General features: G+C 40.2%; 1 protein-coding gene across 2 annotated transcripts in view; it reads right to left on the bottom strand.

The window, feature by feature from the left end:
- SPMIP2 (sperm microtubule inner protein 2) overlaps positions 1–23,284 on the bottom strand; it is a gene marked incomplete at its 5' end in the record, with an annotated part of 138,873 nt that overhangs the window by 113,267 nt on the left and 2,322 nt on the right. The window lies entirely within an intron of this gene.

Raw genomic sequence — 23,284 nt, 5'->3', positions numbered from 1 at the left:
AATACATAGCTGATTCATAAGTGATATCTGCAGGAGACAAAAATAAATAGTTTAGGAGCTGTGGGTGCTGCAATCCTGGGGAGGGGGTGCTGGTGTGGCAGGAAAATGTGCTTTCCTAGATCTAGGAGTTGGAATTTAATGTGCTCAGGGTATGAGACCTTAGGCTCTGAGCTCAAGCAAAATACAGAGTAAGGATCGATAAATCTGCATGAATTCAGGACCCTCAAAAAGCTATGGCCTTAGTGAAAGTATGAATTATTTCTTTTAAAAAGCCACCCCTGTAGCACATGGAGTCACAAAGAAGCTTGTCAGCTTGGGTTCTAAGTGGAAGGAAATAGTCTCTCCCCTGAGAATCTGTAGCCTTATACCAGCTCCTACTCTGGTTTAGGATTTGAATTTATACCAGGGTTTGGAATCATTTTCCTTAAAGGAAATGTACATATTATCGGTTTTAAGGGCCATACAGCCTCCTTTGCAGCTATTCAACTCTGCCATTATAGAATGCAAGCGCTGTAGACAAAAAGTAAACAAATGGGTGTGTTTGTGTTTCAATAAAACTATTTACCGGAGGTAGGGGAGGACAAAGAGGGAAAAGGGGGTCAAATACATGGTGACAGAAGGAGACTAGGTTGCGGGAGGTGCGCATACAATAGAATATACAGATGTTGTATCATAAAGTGTACAACTGAAATTTACATAATGTCATTAACCAATGTCACCCCAATAAATTTAACAATCCAATTAAAAAATGAGCGAAGGACCTGAATAGACGCTTCTCCAAAGAGGACATACAGATGGCCAAGAGACATAGGAAAAGATGCCCAGCGTCACTAGTCATTGGAGAGATGCAAATAACAACCACGATGAGATATCAACTCACACCTGCCAGAATGGCTATCATTAATTTAAAAAATTTTAAACTTTATTTACAAAAGAGGATGGTGGTTTGCTGAATGCTGACTTATACTGTCTGCCTGGTCCAACAACCTATAGGTCTAAACACTGATATAAAAATTGGGCCTGTCCAGTGACAACCTTAAGGCTCTGGAGGAAGCAAATGTAAAAACCGTTCTGTAGGGATTGGCTTATGCACTCAGGCCGCGAGGGGTGCCCTGGCGGAAGGTGAGCCCCAAAGCTGCGAGGAAACCGCTCACCGCCGCAGAGTCAGCAGGCCCAGGAATGAGGAGGGTTAGATTGCCCGAGACCTTCAGCTAACAGAACTATTAGATAAGGGCCATAGAATAAATAAAATAGAAGGGCATAAAAGAGAGACTCTAAAATATGAGAAAATAATAAGAGGCTAGGACAAACCAACATGTTGATTTAAAAACAATAATTAAAAATAGGACTTCTGTAAATGAAAAATAAAAGTCATTGAAATGGAATATTAATAGAAAAGCTAAAGAGCAGACGTGAGCCTTAATAAACTGTAAGTTAGGTCTGAGGAAATTACCCACACTATATACAACTTGGAGAGAGGAACAGAGGGAATATATAAAAGAGAGGTAAGTTGGGATGGGAAAGAAAATAAAAAGATCTAATTTACAGCTTATGGGTCTCTCCAGAGAGAGAATCAATACAATGGGAGGAATGTAATATTGAAAGATATAATATATTTTTTTAAGTTAGAATTTAATTCTTTAATTTTACCCTTTTTAGTTTTTTTTTTTAATGTCTTTATTGATTTCAGAGAGAGGAAAAGAGAGAGAGACAGAGAGAGAAACATCAATGATGAGAGTCACTGATCAGCTGCCTCCTGCACGCCCCCTGACTGAGGATCGAGCCTGCAGCCCGGGCATGTGCCCTGACCAGGAATCGAACCCCGATCTCCTGGATCCTAGGTCGATGCTCAGCAGCTTAGCCACGCCTGGCCGGGCAAAAGACACAATATTTGAAAAATGTTTAGAATTGCTCAAAGATGTAGTCCTCATTTTCATGATTCACAGTGAGCCCTAAGCAGAATAGTTTAAAAGTAATTAGTGAAAAAGACAAATTACTGACAAAGGAATGATCATTCCTTCGGAATGACACCAAGACTCCTTCGCAGTAATAACAGAAGCAAAGGCAGTGGGATAATTTTAAAGTACTAAGAGAAAAATTGGTGTCAGAATCCTATATCCAGTTAGACAATCATTTGAGGGTGAAAAAGAATTGTTTTATAGACTACCACTTCACAGCACTGATTATCCTGTCCTCCTTGAAGCTCTCTCTTCCTCTTTCCTTCTACCTTCCTGATTACATATTTCTTCTTAGCTACGATATCTCTGTTCTTTTCCACCAAGTTGTGAAAATTCCAAGAAAACTTCTTCTTGGTTCTCTGCCCATCTTCGTCATTTACCCTCAAGTCTTCAAGTGTTTGTGACTTGCAGATTCATGTTTCTTTTGCCCATATCTCACCAAAATTCCAGTCCTGGGTCATAGGGGAACAGGAAATGTCTGGTTGATTGTGTGACGAAAAGTGTTTAAAGCAGCATTTACTTTAAATTTCCCCATCTCTCCCTGTTGCCACCAGTGACCAAATTAGGTATATTTTCCAATGTCTCTGTGTCTTTCAACCTCATCAGCAGTTCCCAGTTACCTAACCTTAAAGCTTGGGAGTTACTGCCCCTCTTTTCCTCAATTCTCATATCCAGTGTGTATTCAAAATATTGTTTTATTCTTATTATAGCATCACTTAATTTAGGTATTTTGTTTCTATATTCATGACGTGGTCAATAGCTTGCTCAAGGCTCTCCCAGATCTCCATCTCCACCTTTGCTGATCCAGTCTGAAGACTATGGCCAGGTTACTGGTACTTTCTTCTTGGTAATCACCTCCCTTGGCTCTTGAATTGTCATAAGTAAATATCCAGCTTTATCGCATTGACACTGAGATGCCCTGATGTTCTGGACCTGTAGTTTGAACTCACTTTATCAGTTTCATAATTCCCCTTAGCTACTTCCCACATCTTATTCTGGACCATTTTATTTCTCTTTCCTTATCTGTGTTTTTGTTTCCTGTCTTATGTCTCATTACCTCAGAACCTTGTTTGGCATTATGTCAAGGCTGAGACAATATTTTATAACTGTAGGAGCCCTCCTAAGGAACACACAGATATAGTAACGTGGGGCTTTATAGGGACTCGTGTGTGTGTGTGTGTGTGTGTGTGTGTGTTTCATATCTTACCTAAATAGAAAGTTTAAACTTGAAGAATGGCTCTAACATGGGGGAACTTCAGAAAAATTGGACACTGAGGGAAGGGATGTTCTGAAAAAAGAGGGAGCCTTTGTGGTCCCTCAAATCACATCACTAGAGGCTGGCTATTTCTTGGCTGCCCTGGGCTTCATGGCTCAGCTTCCCAACTCGATTAAAGTTCCTTCATGATTAAAAACAGTAGCAATACTACCCTTCATCACTTTTTGCCTCTTTTTCCCCTTCTTAATACCTAATTCTGGGTACATGAGTGCTTAATAAATGCTGGTTGAATGAGTGACTGAGCAGATGGGTGATATTAGAACACACTTGGTGAATCTTCCACTCGAACTGACGTAGAGCCTTTGGGAGCCACCTCTTCAGGGTTAATAGTGAACACACTTCTGAGCAGATCTTTGATTTCCTGGGTTACCTCCTGTGTTGGTCTCTCCTAGAATGCATTCCCTTCTACTAAAAGATTCAATCCCAGCTCTGGCCCCTTTCATTTTCTCTAGAGATGCTTTCGAAATTAGGCAATGGCAGAGGTCTTTAGGAAATGTAGATTTATGTTTTTAACTTATTTCCATCAAACACTGACATACCTCGATGCCATATCAGCCTTTTCTTCATACTCTTTAGCAGCTCATTTTTATCAGTGTAAACATGATATGTATACTCTTTCTTCAGTTTTCTTCTTAATTCTCTATGAAACAAATACCTGAGATGCTTAATACATAATGCAACGTGCTTGATTAGCCATTTAAATATTGTCTACATTTTGTTAGACTCTGACATTTGCAAGCGTGGCTTCCCCTGCCCCACACTGTCTACGGGAAGCTTTGGAACCACAGTAGCAGAGACAGCCTGGTTAGTGCCACAGAGAACAAAGCATGTGGTATTTTAAGCACCATTACTCTCAAAAAAGGCAATGATTGCTAACCTCTTTAAAATACCAGTAAAGAGACGGTACATTTTTTTAAAAAACTATTAATCATAACAGAAGGACTCCGATGGGAGAGGACAGATGGTTCTCGTCACAAACTCCCCCTAACCTGAATTACCAGGCCCTACCATAAATAGAATGTTTGTATGAAAACGGAGAAAAAAGGAAAAAACATCAGAGATAAAAATCTACAATAGTTTGTGCCATGAGATTTTTAAAACCACAATGTAATGATGAACACATTTGTAATATAGTGAATACTGTGAAGTTAGAAAAACTTTTGATGTAATAAGCATCAACAGTCATCAAGTATTTAATTGATTCAAAGGTAATATGGACACTGCACAGGATCGAACGCAAACATGTTTTAAGCTATTTTTCAGGTGCACTCTGCTATTACCATCATATTGTCTGGTGTAATCGCTGTTCCACTCTACCCTTAGGTTGCTATAATAGTTCACTGAGCCCTGACCTACATGGAGAAAACTTTTCTGAGTGGTGATTAAGTATTAATGCCGCATGATCTCTGGATATTTTCAAATGTAAAGACACACAGGGTTTGGAAGACTCTTAAATTATTAATATCAACCAAATAATAGATGCGTGAGTCCTTTGCTAACTTTGTCGCTTTTTCTTAGCTTTATACGTAAGTCTTAATAGATTGTGGTCAGTAAGGCAATATGTAATGTAATAAATTGTATGTAATTGTGTGTGAGAAGGGTGCTCTAGCCCGGCCGGCGTGGCTCAGCGGTTGAGCGATGACCTGTGAACCAGGAGGCCACGGTTGCATTCCCGGGCAGGGCACGTGCCCGGGCTGCGGGCTCCATCCCCAGGGGGGCCTGCAGGAGGCAGCAGATAGATGGCTCTCGTCTCTGATGTTTCTCTCTCTCTCTCCCTCTCCCTTCCTCTCTCTGAAATCAATAAAAACATATATTTTTTAAAAAAGAAAGGTTGCTTTAAGAGTGAGACAAGCTTTTTATCACTTAAATGTGTGCATACTGAGATAATCAGGATTTCAGGATTTGAAAGGTGAGAGTGCTAGCTCTGTGCCGAGAACACACGTTCCGTGGCGATGCCTCCTTTCTCTGAATGCCTTAGGAGGGAGAGCTGCCAAGCGAGGGCTCGTCTCCCCGGGCTCTCCACGGTGTGCTCCAACCACTCATCGCGGCCCGTGCCAAGCCTCGGTGGTCAGCAGCGATGACGAGCGCCGCTGGCAACAGGGCTTTCAGAAAGAACAATCAGAACAGACTCCGTTTGTTGCCCCGTGGACTGGTTCCAAGAAACATTTTTGTCTCTGGATGATCAAAGCATGGTCTGATAGGCTAAGAATGCAATGACTGATATAATTAGCCAATAATTTTTCAGCAAAAAAAAAAGTTATTAGTGACTATTTACTAACTTATTTACACGCTAATGTTTTGGGGGAGGGGGGGAAGAAAGGCTTTTGAGGCTTATTTATGTATTTTTTTTTCATGTTGGAGTTATTTCTGATTTGAGTGGTTGTTGGGATAGCATAGAGGATGTTGTGGTAGGTGCTGTCCTCAGAGAACCCTGTGGGGTGGCTGTAGAACCTGTGTGTGGTTTCTGGCACCTCAGTTCAAGTGGCCCAGAGTGACCTTCCCCTGAGGCTCTATAGCCCACAGAGGGCAAGGGGAGGGGAGTGGCCTGGGATTTAGATTCCATTATTTACCCACAAGAAAGAAGATTCAGAACACCTGTCACTTCTCATGATCAAAAAGCAACACAGTTATTTCTATTAAACTAAACCAAACACAGGGCAGCAATGACAAACCTACTGTGAAAGAAAATGAAACAAGTGCCCGGATGTGGGCCCTTGTCCAAGCCCTGAAAACTAACTCATGAAGATCCCTAAAATGTGAGTCACTGCCTTCCTGTTAACATTAGCTTCCCAAGAATTCTTTCTTCTTTTGTCACCATGAGGGAAGGAATTCTTTTTCTTTGTTGGCCCTGTAGGAGAGAAGACTGGAAGATTCCACTCCCACTTTCCAAACTGTGGGTTGTGGTGGATGTTGGTTTGGGAACTAGGTGGTTTGCGAACCAGCATCCTGGGTTGCAGGTTGAAATGTCACTGTATTTCCTCAGGAACAGTAGGGAACTAGAGTTCTTTAATTTATTTAAAAATTTTTAATTTATTTTTTAATTATAGTTGACATATAATATTATGTTAGTCAGGAGTACAACATTGTGGTTAGACATTTGTATAACTTACAGTGTGATCACCACAATAAATCTAGTACCCATCTGACACATAGTTATTACAATATTATTGATGATATTCCCTATGCTGTATGTCACATCCTGTGACTATTTCTATAACTTGCAGTTTGTACTTCTTAATCTCCTTAACTTTTTCACCCACCATTTTTAACATTGTTTCCCCAGGAATATTTCCTTCTAAGTTCCAAATCAATTCACAAATATTTGTTTCAAGAGTGAAAAACAGCAGTTGGTAGATTGAGGACAACTTGAATTTGGATGTCTCCCTTGCCCACCCTATCCTTGGGGGATATTTTTCTAATATTTTTCTCATATTCCCCAGCCTTCCTTAGTGGGTATTTCTTGATATTTTTTTCCCTTTTCTTTTATGGTGTTTTGATTAATGTTCATCATTAATCTTATAAATTCTTATTTCAGTGTTTCAGGGTCTTCAGAGACCCATTGTACCAGTAATGCTATAATAAAAGTTCTAAGACTACAGTTGGAATTTTACTGAAAAGATGTGCTTTGATAAGTACAACAAAAAAGTGGTGAGTTGTGAGTTGGGTTGGCTTACTACTTCTAAATGTAGGAAGGTACACTATTATTAATATGTATGCACCATTTCCTATCTTTTCAAGGGCTTTGTTAGTTAGGCTCACAGTGGTGCTGCCAGGGAAGTGGGTAACAAGTATTGTTAATACACAGCAAACTGCTGTAATGGGGTACACACCCCACTTGTCTTTTGTGCTGCCTTTGTGCTTTGCTGCAATCCACACAATGTCACACATATGGAGAGAAGGTATTTTGTTTAGGAAAAATATATTTTCTTCTATTATACTACCTAATATTCCTTCTGGCTCTCTTCAATCAAAAATAAATAAATAAATAAATAAAATAAGTAAAATTCCAAAATGAGTAGTAAAATCAAAACACCACTATTAATCATTTATATATAATCATACTTAAAATTTTTTAAATGAAAGAAAATGAAAACTCTCCCCTCTTTGCACACCCCATTGCCATCCCCCCTCTCTCAATTCCATCATTCCCCCTCTGGGAAATAATCTGGACTAAGAATATGTCCAAAATATATCCTTAAGCAAATTGAATCTCAGAAGAGGCTTTCTGAAGCTTCCTGGTAATAAAAAGTCCCATTGATTTTGATGTTTAAATGGATCTGGACTTTTCTAGTGCATTTCTTGCCAGCATCACTGAATTCTTCAAGAAAAATTGGATTCAAATATTAGAAACATATCAATTTGCAAAGTTTTTGCCACTGTTTTAATCAATCCTTTTTTGTTTTTTTAGTTGCATGCCACAGAAACTCATTAGTTCAAGGAAAAAGAAAAGACAGTGTATTTGTTCACATAACGGTGAAGTCAGTTGTCAAAGAGAGCTGCAGGGCCAGGGCCTTGGCATTTGGAACTGAGCGCGATGACTGCAGGAACCTCTTCACAGTGTCATCTTTCCTTCATTCCCTCTTGCCTCTACTCACCCTCATTACACACAACATGCTGCTTGAGAACAGGGAAGACGGCTGCAGAGAGGCCCAAGGCAACTTTCAACGGTACTGGGTTCAAGAACCATTCAAGAGGGCAAACTTTCGCTGTCGTCACTGCTATTAAGCATTTGTATCAGTTAGAGAGTCAGGACAGGTAACATAAGACACTCATATTGGGTAATTTGAACAGAGCTCTAATAAAAGGCCTGTTGACAAAGGTGTGAGGAGGATGCCGGGAAGCCACAGTGATGCAACTCTCTGGGGCTAGTAAGAGCAAGGGCCTTCCCATCGTAAGCCCACTTCTCACAGTGACCATTTTAGGGAGGAATATGTGGAATTAATACTCCAATGTCTTGTCCCCTATCTCCCATCTCCTGCTGCTGTACCCTATTGGCCGAACCTATCCAGAAGCCAGTGAACAAGGGAGTGCATTGATGTAATCCTTACAGGCCAGCCTGCCTGTGCAGAGACCAGAGTGGAAACGGGTGGAAATCTGGAGGGTCAAACAGAAAATTTCTAGCACACACACACACACACACGCATACACACTCTCTTAATATGATAGGAACAACCATGCAATTGAATATCCAATAAATATTATTATATATTATGTAATAAATAATGATTATATTATTACATATTACATATATTGTTTGGAAGAAATTCAAAGAGAAAGTGTGGTGTAATGAAGTTTTTTGAGGCCAGGCCAACTTGGGTTGGCATCCCTGCTCTAATCCTGGTCCCTTCAGCTCTGTATAGGCCAACACTGCGTAGGCCAGAGCAGTTCTTTCTGCAGACTAGATGTGTCAAAGCCCAGCATTCTGCAACTTCCACTATACATAAATCAGCTGCATTCAAATGATTGGATCTAAATAAAACAGTGATATCATGAATATCAAGTAGGATATCATTTGACTCATTTATTTTTAAAGTTCTAAAATCTTTTTGGTGTTTTGCAGTGTTTTGGGTTTACAGTTATGAATATCCAGTGAACACTGGATAATGCTAAAAATTCTGCTAACAGGAAAAAAACCCTGGTTAGTGGGACTAATTTTTTTCGTGTAGGCAAGAAAGTTTTGCCACTAACTAGGCCTTTAAATCAATAGTTGGTTTCTAGTTTCTATAAAAGAAGGCATGATGATGATGATGATGATGATGACATTTATGGGACACTATGTACTATGTCTTCACACATATTAATTCTTCCAACAACTATGACTCAGGTGCTATTAATTCCCCATTTACAGGCACATGACCTGCAGCTCAGAGAAGGTTAATAAAACAAGGTCATATTACTAATAAGCATTAAAACCCACTTTTAAATTCTGGTCTGTCTTGTTCCAGTTCTTGCCCTGATGCCTATAGACTATTGACTCCCAATAGATTGCTCTTCTGATCTATTGTTTTAATTCTGGGTGAATATTATTATTATACAGCAAGCTATGATTGATTTCACAGTTATTTCTGATTATTTTTGTAATTGTTCTATTTCTATTATTTAAAAATATAGATAATGTCTGATTACTAGAATATTAGTGGAACAACTAGTATATATTTTTAAAAGGTTTCTTTTAAAATAGACCTTTTTACCCCAAAATTGAATATCTCATTATTTAAAACATAAGAAAAGTTGGGGTGAAATTCAGATGTCCATTAAAAAAGAGATGTCATATAAACAAGAATACATACTTTAAACAGTTTTTCTTTTAATGAATTTTCTCTTAGAAGAGTGTTTCAGGGAGGGGGGTGTTGCTTCTTTGTTTTTTGACCAAAGTTTGAGTTTTGTAACAGTTTTTATAAATTATCCTCATTATTGACTCTCTCATCATTGATGTTTCTTTCTCTCCCTCTCCTTTCCTCTCTCTGAAATCAATAAAGATATATTTTAAAAATAAATAAATAAAATAAGTTATCCTCATTATTTAATAAGCTTAAACACTATTTCAATCAAGCTATATTAAGAATGCATAATCAGAATATTTTTCACAGTTTTAAAATTTATCTAAAAATAATTTTCTACATTAAAACACACCTCATAATACTCAGAAGACCAAAGTTCACTGCATGACTCATTGAAGACTCTACATTCAAGCATGATATGAAGAGATCTTTAATTGCCTAGACAAACCCTCTTAAATAACAGAATGATGGTGATTAACATCTGGGAGAGAAAAAAAACCCAGAGGCTCCAATTTAATAGAGCAAAGCATCACCCTCTCAGGTAAACCACTGAAACGTGGAGATGCAAACTAGTGCTATTGTGGAGCAAGCAGGTGGTACTTTCATTTTCTTGTCCATTTACTTAAGAGGGGATGTAATCAGGAGTCTCAAGTCCATAATAAAAGATTAAGAAAAAAAGTCAAGGTTTCTCTAAAAATAGAATTTGAAATGGAGGGGGAAAGGCAGAGGCCTGGTGAGACAGGTATTTTCAAGTTAAATCATCTTTTTTATTTTTGTTTTTTGTTTCAAAATTTAACCAGTAAGTAGAGGGGTGGAAAAACTAGAATAAACAGCATAGGAATAATTTTTGTTAATGAACTTTTTAGGGCATTAAATGTGTTATTTCATGATTCTTGTGCAGCCAGGTACACAAGCTGCTCTGAAATCCCAGGACAGTGCCTGGCCTGTAGTAGGTCCCCCCAAACTATTTGTAAATAAATAAAATTCTTTTTTCTTTTTTTTTTTTAGAAAAGAAAGCATGAATTTATTGACCAGAGCAAAAATATACTAAGGACAATGAAACAAGGAAGGGCAGAGAAGCAGCAACAGGAGAGCCCAGGCTGGGCTGCTTTGGCTCACTGGGAAGTCAGAGAAAAGAGGGCCTTGGAGGCAGGTTCAGGGGATAGCCCAGGACAAGCCACCTCTGCCCGTTGCTCCCCGGGTTGCAAGTCTCCTGGGGTCCCTTAGAGATTAGGGGATACATGCCGGTTGGGGAAAGAGAGAGGGGAGGGAATGGCACGGGCATGCTCCCTAGAGGGAGGCCGCCTAAATGAATGCCTTATCCCGAGGAATCAAAGGGAATGCTGAAACATTATCTTCAAATAATGTACAATTTTAGTCAAAAATTTTTAAATTACATTTTTGTAAATGTAAATAATCTGATTATAATCAGAAATCTAAGTTGCAGAAACAATTCTGACTGTTGAATTGACAGGTAAATAATCGATTCAATTCTACGGCTTAAGTGCTTACCATGTATGAAATCAAACTCGTGGCTCTGCCTACCCAGCCCCTTCTGTTCGTCTTGGTACCTGAGAGCATAAGCAATGATGGATTTCTTGGCTCCTGGTATTTTAAGTTAGATTTATATTTCTATTTAAGTGTAGTTTGGGGTGTTTATTAATCATCTGGGAAATAGATTCAAAATGGTGCGATTTTCTCCTTTAAGTTGTGTGCTTAACTCTTGCCCACGTTGATCATATTATGTGTGCACCTCCAAGTGAAACTGTGACTAGGCCACGCGTTGGGAGATAAAATGCTACAGATTTCTTGGGCACTTTCAGAAACTGCCTTATTTCTTTCATAGTTCATTATTCAGCTGAGTCTCTCATGTACCCTAAGTATAAACTATTGATTCATTTTTGAGGTTAAAAGGCTTTGTTTTACTAGAAACCATCTTTTCTGAAGATTCATTCGGCTTTGTTTAAAACCACAGCTCTGAGGAGCAGCCATACTTCAGAAACTGTCAGTTTGCCATACATCATCCTTCTCGATTCTGGAAAAACTACGAAAACTAGGACAAGTTGATCTTAATTAATATTCTCATAAATCTCTCCAGAGTGCATTGCAATTTCCATTAATTTTAAAGTGGTTCTGGAACCACAGGGGACAATGTTCCCCAGCTTAACTACATAGTTACAAGTAAGTGCAGCAAATGCTAGTATGGTCTTTTCACTTAAGGAAAAGTTGAAGTGACTCAAGGCTGCTTGGATGAAAAACTAAGTGTTAGGTCCTGAGTACGTGTTTTTTCAATGAATTAGTTAGCTACCTACATGTAAGAATACAAACAGGGATGGATTGTCTTTTGTGTGAAATGAGGAGATGTGCTCAGAGCAGAGATACAATTACCAAGAGTGAGTAAACTATCTCTACAATGTAGAGCAATCAGTGAATTTAATAATATAGGTAGGACAAAGCTATCAAATGTGTTTTGAGTTACAAAACTTCCTCACAGCCAGCAGAATGATGTTTGACAGCTGAGTGTTAAACGGGGCTGAGATCACCCTGTATATACCAGGAGACAATCCACCAGCCACCCTCTTATATAAAAATTATGTTCAGTTCTTTTTAAAGCATACATTTTAACTTAGACACTGTGTGTGTGTGTGTGTGTGTGTGTGTGTGTGTGTGTGTGTGTGTGGCTGATATCACCCTCCTACTGTGGTCCTTGAAGAAGAAAAGATGACTCACATCACAGTCACATCACATAGCTGTTCCTGGTTAGGTCAGGTGCCCCAAATCATGCTGGACTGTCTGTCCATAGTCCGCTGTCACAGCCAGCCGGGCCTGGACACACACCCTTGGAAATCCTAAACACTGAAAAAATCATGGGGCCCCACCCGGTGCGATTCCAAATAAAAACAATACTAATTTATAAGAGTATCTAACCAATTCTGATTTTTCTTTTAACATTGTTTCCTTTTTATTCTCTTTCTTTCCTCTCTCCTTTCTCCCTCCCTTCCTTTCCTTTGAGTCCTTTCAAAATCTTTTTTTTTCTCAAAACCTTTTTTTTTTTAAATGCCCCTGCTATTGCTGGTGCCCTAAATATTTGTTTAGTCTGTCTATTTGGTTACTCAACACTCTCTAGTAATGGGCACATCTATAAATGTCGTAGGTTTGCTGGAGTCCCTACAACCCATCTCTACTATGAAACCCAAAAAAGATAATATGTTGAAATTTCTCTGTCCATTCAACGCAAACGTGAGGCCACTGCAGCTCCTTTTCCTTCCTTCAGAAGTGAAAAGAAACCAAATGAGATGCATAAGCCTGATTGGAATCGTCACCAACAATGAAAAAAATATTTTAGGGACAACTGAGTGACTTTGACGATAGACTGACTTTTCGATATTATTGAATTAAATTTCTGAGGAATTATACTGGTATTGTGAGTGTGCGGGAAATGTTCTCATCAGTAGGAAGGAAGTGCATGCTGAAACATTTAGGGGTTTAGTGTCACGATGCTTGTAGCTTACAAATTGCTCAGCAATAAAGAAAAATGTGTGTGTTACGTGTGTGCATACATAGAGAGATGGAGACACACATAGGGAGAGATTACAGATGTGGCAAAAATGTGTTGAAGTACGTACTAGTTTTTCAATTTTCTGTAGGAAAAAATCCCCTCACAATCACCCAAACTAGAATACCAAGTATTAAAAGAAACATAATATTATATAGAGCTAATATTTTGGGGTTTTTAATAGTCTGTAAGATTTTTGGGAGACTACAGTTTCAATTTATTAGATTCATCAAAGCTGAATTTTTAAAGGTAACTTTTAGTCTCATTTAGATAAATGGATTTAGGCACTCACGAACAAACACACACAGACCAGAGTTCAACCAACCCAAGAAGTCATTGGCCAAATGCTGACTGCTTTCTGAGGAAGTCCAGTCCTTTAAAAGCCAACTGGTTTCTTTCGATGAATTTCTTCTTCCACATCAGCTTTCCAGCAGCTTAGAACCCGTTAGGAATTAATAAAGCAATATTTCTTATACTCTACTAATCAATAAAATATACTTTCTTCCTTTATCCAATTACTAAAAATTTAGTGACTGTCTGCTCTGTGCCAGGGGCAATGTTAAGCTTGGAATGGAAACAAATTAAAATACATGGGCCCTGTATTTTATGTTGAGTTCAGTCATTGGAGAGGCAGACATTTGAGACATGATTAGAGTATAATGTAAAAAGTATTATAAAAATGGCACATGTAAGCTGCCAGGGGGTCATTGAGTAAGAAGCCTAATTCACCTGGTAAGGGAGGGAAAAGGTGAGGAATCAGGGAATAATGACATAATCAGAAGTAATATGGTAAAATTAATAATAGAGGTCATATGCCAGGCAAGTCCTAAATACAATAGCTGTCCTTACAGAGGGTGGACAGTTGGCAGAGGCCAATCCAAATTACCAGTAGGGAAGGGGCAGGCCACATCAATATAAATCTTGGGTAAAAAATTTTAGCAAGTCTACCTGGGTAGAACATTTTTAACATTTTCACCAACTCCCTTCCCACGTGCTTCCCATATGTTATCTAGATAATACTGTCTCCATGTTACATGGGCCCTGAGATTCGCAGGAGGTATGTGAGTTGCCTCTGGACAAGCAGCTGGTACGTGACCAGACAGAATGAAGGTTACAACTCGGGTATTTCAGGCTCTTGCTCCATCTAGTTATTTATGTAGCATCGTCTGCCCACAGACCTTTGCTTAGGAAGGTCTTGAAAGACAAGTAGGAATTTCACAGGTAAAACACATAGAGGAGAGAATTCTAGGAAAGGGGTGCCTATGCAAGGCATTACGGAATCAGAGAGTTTTGCAAATCCTCATAGGCCCGGTTGTTATGAATGACTGGAGTAGAAGTATGTGGGTGGACAGTGGTAGGACAGAACACTAGGCAGGTGTATCTGGGCCAGAACACCTACGGCTCTTGAATATATTGCCAAGGGGCCTGTCCTTTATGGAGTGTTGGAAGCCTCTGAAGGACTTTAAGCATTGCAGTTAAATGATAGACTTGCTTTTTCAAAAGATCACTGTGCAAAGGCCCTGGCAGTTTCTAAAAGGGCGGGGTGCCGGCCAAGGGTGAGGGCCAGGCGCCCACCACGGGCGGAGCCTGCACGTGGACTGGCGGCTCCTGGCAGGATAAAGAGGTTTGGCCCGTTGCCTGCATTCTCTACACAACTTAGGATCCTTCTTTCAACATGACTAAAGAGGACATCTTTTCATCATAATCATAAAAACCATCATGTCAACATGTTCTTTTAAAAATCTTGGGGCCCTAGCTGGTTTGGCTCAGCGGTTAGATGTCGGCCCATGAACCGAAGGGTCTCAGGTTCGATTCCAGCCAAGGGCATGGACCTCGGTTGCAGGCTCGATCCCAGGCCCCCTTTGGCGCAAGAGCAGGAAGCAACCAACCGATGTGTCTCTCTCACGCCGATGTTTCTATCTCTATCTCTCTTTCTCTCTCCCTTCCACTCTCTGAAAAGCAGTGGAAAAAATATCCTCACATGAGGATTAAAATATATATATATATTTTTTTAAATAAAAAAATAATAATAAAAAATAAGATATCTTGGGAAGGTACCACTTTTGTAAATGGTCCTCAGGGGAGCAATGTTTCCCTTTGCTACTTCTGTGGGGATACTCAGAGATTTCCATGCTTTTCCTTAGGAGGCACCTGGGAGGACTAGAGACAGGAAATAAGTTCAGGGGAAGGAGCGCCTAAACTAGGTCAATGGCAGTAGAGGGTTGGGGAGGATTGGATGTACGATTTAACATCATTTAATAATGACCAAATTTAGATTTATCCCTAATGACTTCATTTGTTTTTGTTGGACATACTGGATTCCAGGTGGCTGAGTACATTATGTGCTGACGTCCTGTGGGCAAGCTTGGAGGTCAGAGTGTTGTCCAGGCTGGAATTCAAGTTAAGTGTCATTACGTTTTTCAGGAAATGTCATATTTCTCAGGAAATGTCACGTTTCTCAAGGATAGAAAATAGAGAAGAGCCCGGCCGGGTGTGGCTCAGCGGTTGAGCGTCGACCTGGGATCCAGGCGATCAGGGTTTGATTCCCGGTCAGGGCACATGCCTGGGTTGCGGGCTCGATCAATGACTTTCTCATCATTGATGTTTCTATCTCTCTCTCTCCCTCTCCTTTCCTCTATCTGAAATCAATAAAGATATATTAAAAAAATAAAGAAGTTTAAAAGAAAGAAAATAGAGAAGAAAATAGGGCTGAAGGTTGAAAGTCACCCTAATGACCAACAAATGGTTAATTCTGGCACTTGACTTCTGAAGTTTAAGAAATACGTGAAGGAAGACCCAAGAACCACCACAACAAATGCTTTGGCAGCAGAGTGTACATAAATCCTGGTTCTGGGGCCTCCCTAAGCCTCTGTTACCCCTAACTATAAAATACGTATAGCCCAGCTGGGCATGGCTCAGCGGTTGAGCATCCACCTAGGATCCAGAAGATTGCGGTTCAATTCCCAGTCAGGGCACATGCAGGATTGCGGGCTCCATCCCCAGTCAGGGGCGTGCAGGAGGCAGCCGATCAATGACTCTCATCATTGATGTTTCTCTCTTTCACTCTCTCCCTTCCTCTCTGAAATCAATAAAAGATATATTTTAAAAAATCTTAAAAACAAAGTATAGTATATAGCATGTGTTTCATAGGGTTGTTGGAAGATTAAGACAATGCAACTGGAGCACACAGAACAGTGCTTGGCATAGAGTGAGCACTCATTACCTTTTAGCCAATAAGTAAATTGCCAGGAGCCTGTTGTGGGAATGCTTTAGAAAAAACTTCAGTCTTTAAGAGCCCTAGCACTGCTTGGTAATGACTTGGTTTTCATAAGAAAAGATAGTATTCACTGACTGTGATCATTTTTCTTGTACAGGAAATGACCAGGTCTCAGTGCCTCCTTCCAAAGATAAACTGCATACAAGAAAGAATATGTAATATCTGAAATTCCCTGCTGGAAGCTCTACCATAACTGCTTGCACTGTTGTTGTTTTTTAAATCCTTACCCAAGGATATATTCTCATTATTATTATTATTTTTTGAGAGAGAGAGATCAACATGAGATCAATGTGAGAGAGAGACATCGATTAGTTGCCTCCTGTTCGTGCCCTGACCAGGGATCAAACCTAAAACCCAGGTATTTGAAATCAATAAAAATATATTAATAAAAAAAAGAAGCCTAGGTATGTTCCCTGATCAGGAATCAAACCCACCACCTTGTGGTGTATTGATGTAGGGACTTCTCTCCAGCCATCTGAGCCATCTGGCCAGGGCCCTGCTTGTGATTTTTGATGTGTGTTTTAAACATCTCCCAAATGAGAGCGTGTGAGTAATGACTAGATATCGCCTTGGGCACACAATTTTTTCCAGAAGGGGAGCAAAAAAAGTGTTCAGAACTTATATCCTTCCTCTCCTCCTCTCCCTGCCATCAGTGGTTGCCTGGCCTTGTTCACAGAGGTTACCCCTTCCGTTTAGTCTGTCTTCAGCTTTGCATGAATGGCCCAATCCTGGACCCAGAGTCCGAATCCCACTTCAGGGCAAGTTGCAGTGACAACTGGGTGCTGGAGACATTGCCTGGTGCTTTGTTTCATGGGGTGGGGAAGGGAGAACTGAAACACTTTCAGAAAGCCTTTATTTTCTCCAATTCCCATCTCATTGTTTTGAAAAGAGGAGTCAAAGAAATATTTTGGACATACAGAGGAGCGCGGTCTAATATTGGCAGGTACCAGGGAGGAGATCCACGGCTAACTCTGAGCCCAACATAGTGGCACAGACTGCGGATGCTCTAACGGGACAACTCGGCTATTCAGATGCTCTTTTGAGATCTCTTGTATATGGTGGGAGAAAACCAATTGGTGTGGCACCCAACGCCAATGCTGCTGTTACTCTTTCTTCTGGACATTCCGGGACGCTTTTGTGTTTACAAGCTTCCTTAGTTTTAGACGGAAGTTGTATCACAGTGAAGAAAGCAGCTCTTGAAAGTTTTTCCCCCACTAAGTCACCATAAAGACAAATGGGTGGAAGAAATGCTTCAGGTGAGTTTGTATAGATTCCCCTTGGTTACTCCTCTGGTAACTCTGCAGCCAGCCTTGGGCAGAGGAGGGCATGGACAGGGGCCTGGAGCCTCATTCTGTGGCCCGTGGTCAGCCAGGGTGAAGCATAGATTGATTTGGGTTTAAAAATCTGATACAAATATGGGAGTTGCCAAAGTCACCAACATACGATGTATGTAACTAAATTGGATCTCTCTGGTTCATTTGGTCCTGTGTTACATATTTTAGATTTAGTCTTTGAGTACCATGTGTAGACTTACACATATTTATATTTGGAATCAGCAATTGTGACACTTAAAAAATGGGACAGTAGCACAAAAATTAGTACATGGCAACTATTCCTCTTTTTTTTGAAATAGATATAAACCTGCAATAGAGTCAATATTTGTAAGCGTAAATTCCAGTTTTTCATTTATTTGATAAAGGCGGAGACACCACCAGACCAGGTGTGACACAGATAAGCAGCTCCTGTTCTGCCCTGGGGAGCAGGAGAGGCTGGTCCAGTGGTGCCAGCACCCTTAGCACCGTGAAGACGCTGACCACCCCCACTTGGGAACCACTGGCTCAGATGGAAAATTATTTGCCTTTGAGGCTCTGGGCTATTTACAATACAACAGTTGAAGTATATTTTAATTCTCTAAGTTCAAAAATCTGTATATAAATTTAATTAGGTCAATGTATTTTTAACCTAAAATCTTTCTTTCCTAGAGACTTGAAGGGCCATATAAATATCGTCGATACTATTCCTTGTAGGGAGAAGGGACAGATGAGAAAGAGTATTTCCTTTTATAAATCCTATTTTGAGTCATGGTCATATTATTAATCTGGAAGATATTACTAATGACATTTTAGAGGGACGGAAACGAAGGTTCAGAGATGTTAACTTCTGTCCTAAAGGTCCCAAAGCTCGTGTATATCAGCATAGGCTTTCAAATCCAGGGCTGTCTGACAGTAGATTCTGAGGATTTCCACTCTATCACTTCTGTCATACATTCCACTACACCCTTATAAAGCTCATTACACCACCCCCCTCCCCCCAGCAAGGTGATCAGGTTGTTAATCCAATCACTTCTATGCTCTGTTTCTTTAGTGTCAACAGACCTGCCCGTGAGGCACCTGGCCAGGTCAGGGTGGAGTACTGTGGGTTTACCTTGGTCTTTAATGTGATTTAATTATATTTGGATTCTTATAGACAGTATGACGACACAGGCTCATTCCTCGTAGGTGAGATAAGCATAAGGTGGAATTGTTTTAAATGTCTTACCAGCACTGGTCATATTTGTTATGTGATAAGTAAAATGTTAGTGTAAGAAAAACACCAAAGCTGGCCAGGGCCAATTGTGTTATGCCTCTCGAGGGCTCAGGCCATTCTACTTTTTTCCTAGCCAGGGCTCCTGTGTTATCTTTACCGGGCAATGTTCACATCCCATGCAATGTTCAAGGTTTCTCTTTTGCCATTTCCTTGTGCCTTCCTCCTTTAGGTCTCGAACCGGATACATTTTGTCAATTTATATTTAAGGTTTCCTTCCTTAACTCCCATGAAAGCAATGTGCTTTTTCTCCTTTGAGTCCCCTCCTTTAAATTTTTGTGTTACATCATGGACCTTCTGATAGTTAAAACCAAAATAACAATACAACGAAACAGCCTCGCTGTCCAAACAGGCCCTCAGTGCGCGTTTCCCACGCCCTTGTTTGCCCTTCACTTCCTTTGCCTAATTTAGATTTGTAAGCTCAACGCATAGGCACTTTGTTTATGTACATCTGCTGCCTAGCACTAGTCTTGGATTTAACAAATATTAAATAATCATGGCTTCAGAATGATTATTCATATTGGCATTTAAAAAAATCACTGCTGGCCAAGAATACAGTCCTTTTCGATCAAGTGACCTTGTCTGGTTTTGACACTCCTATGGCACACAGCTGTAGTATACAGCATAGTGCATTTACCCTTGAAGATCACGTGGAGACCAGAGCTGGCAATAATTGTGGCTGCTCTTCTTCGCGGGAACACATTTATAAATTCTGCACTGCATACCATTTTGCTTGTGGATGTAATTTCAGTTGTATTTATGTAATGACCTTAATATAACTGGAGAAACTCAGATACGATTTTATACAATGGTCCATTGTGACAGAATTACCTCACTGGGTTAACTTTGAATGTTTGAAAAATTTTTTTTTTTAATCTTTAGATTAACTTGAGCATTTATGATATGCAGTATGGGTTTTTAAAATCTATGCATCAAGTACTGCATAGTGGCATTTACATTGCTAAGTTTTAAAGTGAAGTCCTTTCAGGTTTTAAAAAAATTGTCTATATATCTTACCTAAACCTCTTTGAACTGGCCGACTGATTCTGGACTACAGTTTTACAGGGCAATTCATAAAAATAAGTGCCAAACACTAGGCAACAAAAGAAGGAATTGACGGTGGATCAAAAGTTTAACAATGCATTTCCTTTTAGAAATGTCAGCACCAGCTTTCTCACAGTAAGGAAATGAAGAAGGTTCTCTCCCACTGGCCCAATATTTCAGATGTGAATAAATCGATGAAAGAAAGTAGTTATGTCTGTGGGAGGGATACAATAGTGTAACTAGATGGAACAGTTTTATTTGTTAGTTTAAATATTTATTTATTTTATTTTATTTAATTTTATGTTGAAGGCAGAACCAAGGTTAACAATTTTGACAAGTTAGAGAAGAAAAAAAAAGGGCCTTAGAACCAGTTCTAAAATACCTAAGCGTTTACATGACATCTATATTAGTGTCCTTCTTACTTACATGGCAGCATCCTCAAAACTGAATTTATTATGATTCCTGTAAAATCAAACCTAAAAGTCTGATTCTAATTGTGCTTTTGATACACTGAATCCTAACTGGTTCCATGAGCTCTGTCCTATGAACACATTGTACCTCTCCCTGGGTGTCTGTAACTGTACTCTCCACCAGGGACTTTCTGGAATGCTATTTGTAGGTGAATGCAATATTTCCTAGCGGAGTGTGCTCACTGAGAATAATACGGTGTCTAAACTACAGCCACTCTCCTGAGATTCTTACTGACTTGACTACAAGGGTAGAGGTTACTGCAAAACAATGGAAAACAATGTTTTGTGGGGAGGGTAATAGAACTCGACTTTGTCCACTCTAGAACTTGTCTACAGAGGGTTGTAACAACGAGACCATGGTCATCAGAGGCAGTTCCTGTCTTAGCTGAGCAGGGCAGCTTCCTGGATGCTTTCTATCACCCTTGCCACTGTCCTAGGTGAGGTGAGTAAATCAAGCAAGTGCCTGGCATGTGGAACAAGCTCCCACAGGCCAGGGAAGGGAACATGTTTGTCTTATTTAAAATTCCAAGCATCAAGATTAGTACTTGGCACACAGCACATTAATAAATATTTATTGACTGAATAGTAGACACTCAGTATGGTGTTTTTTTGCTTTGTTTTGTTTTGTTTTAAATATATCTTTATTGATTTCAGAGAAGGGAAGGGAGAGGGGGAGAGAGAGATAGAAACATCAATGACGAGAGTCATTGATTGGCTGCCTCCTACACACCCCTGACTCCCCAGGCATGTGCCCTGACCAGGAATTGAACTGCAATCTCCTGGATCCTAGGTCGATGCTCAACTGCTAAGCCATGCCCAGCCAGGCTGTTTTGTTTTTAGCAAAATGATCCTCTCTATATAGATATACAGATAGGTAAAGTATATCAAACCCTCCCTAATCTTGTGTCATAGTTGGACTCACAGGAATTTAAAACAAAATTATTTTAACTGGATTTTAAAGATGACTCTAAGCACCTAATTTACACGACATATTTAGGAATGTATTAGATTTTACAGTTGGAAAGACCAAAGCTTTTTAAGTTACAAGTAGAATAGTATAAGGCCAGGACTTAAATGTATTTCTAGACTTAAAACCCTGTGTTTTATCTATCCTCTAACAACTTTCTAGATAATATGATGGTTGCAGAGACAGAACAAAGAAACTCTCATTTTAAAACTCGCCTTTAGGATACGGTGCAGTAGATAGTTTACTGTGATTATGGTTGGTTGACATCATTTAGTTTAGACTAATTGGCAAATTCTGTGTCTAATTGTGTTGTCCGTGTTATACCACGCTCGCTGTTGGTGCTCAAATGGTAATAAAACAGCAAGGCACCAACGGGAAAGAATACACGCACCCCTACGTTCACTGCAGCATTATTTCAATAGCTAAGATCTGGAAACAGCCCAAGTGCCCATCAGTAGATGAGTGGATAGAAAAGCTGTGGGACATTTATAGCATGGAATACTATGCAGCTGTAAAGAAGAAGGATCTCTTACCCTTTGAGACAGCAGGGAGGGACCTGGAGAGCATTATGCTGAGTGAAATAAGCCAGTCAGAGAAAGACAAACGTCACCTGACCTCACTTATTTGTGTGTGGACTCTAATGAACAAAATGAATTGACCAACAAAACAAGACCTGAGGCATGGGGGCATGGAGCAGACGGACATATCTCGGGGTGTTTGTGTGTGTGGGAGGGGGGTGGGGTGAGGACAAGAAGAGATAACCAAAGAATTTATATCCTTATATGCATAGCCCGTGGACACAGACAATAGGGTGGGGAAGGCCTGGGATGGGGGTGGGTAGGAGTAAAGGGGGGGAAATGGGGGACATCTGTAGTACTGTCAACAATAAAAATATATATAAAACAAAAACAGCAAGGCATGCCATGTAGCAGATGTCCTAGATGTTAAATGGTGATTAGCATTATTGACATATGCAGATAAGTAGATTATAGTGGGAAAATTAGCTTTAATTGAAGTCAAATGATAGCTTAGAAGTGAGCTAGTCATTTTGTTGGTGGATAAGACATACTATTATGCCTTACCTGAGGTCACTGGAGCAATTTAGAATCACAGTAGAGCATTCAGGAGAAAAGAGCTGGGTTTGCATCTAGAATTCCTAACTTTCTGGCTGTGAGATCTGGGGTTCCTGCCTACTGCCCAGGCTTTGAAGAGCCTTGCTCTAGCTTTACCCTTCCACACAGGATGAGGAGTTCCACACTCTCTGAGCACTTGAACCTTGGAACTTACTGTCCTGCCACTTCGAGGCCTGATCTCCCAAGGCTGGGCCACGGCAGGAGGAATCGCCAAGGAGTAGCTTTTGTGAGGGTTATATGATGTAGTTATGATGTGCAGGCTGGGGTGTTTTTCATGTGTGTGAGCCTTTTTGTGGTATGGGATGGAGTTGAGTTGGAAAGAACATGGGGTGCGAGTTTCAGGCCAGAAGCGAGGATTCCCTGCAACATCATGATCCAGTTAATTCATACCTTTAAGTATTTATCATAGAGTATATGGGTCTCCGTTTCTTAGCTTGTCCCAGGCCCTTCCAAATTTAAAGGCAGGCCTGGAATGAGGGCAAGTCAGGTAGCTTATTTGAGTCTCAGTTTCCTCATCTGTAAACAGGATTATAACTGTTCCACTAACCTCACAGGAATAGGATGAGAATGATCCTTTAAAATAACTATGATTTGCCCGGCCTGTGTGGCTCAGTGGTTGAGCATCAACCCAAGAACTACGAGGTCATGGTTCGATTCCTGGTTAGGGCACATGCCCGGGTTGCTGGCTTGATTCCTGGTAGGGGGCGTGCAGGAGGCGGCTGACCAATGATGTATCTCT

This window comes from Miniopterus schreibersii, assembly GCF_964146895.1.
Source record: "Miniopterus schreibersii genome assembly, chromosome: 4".
NCBI classification, from domain to species: domain Eukaryota; kingdom Metazoa; phylum Chordata; class Mammalia; order Chiroptera; family Miniopteridae; genus Miniopterus; species Miniopterus schreibersii.
The sequence above is the reverse complement of the archived record's forward strand: the minus strand, read 5'-3'. Positions and strand labels throughout refer to the sequence as shown.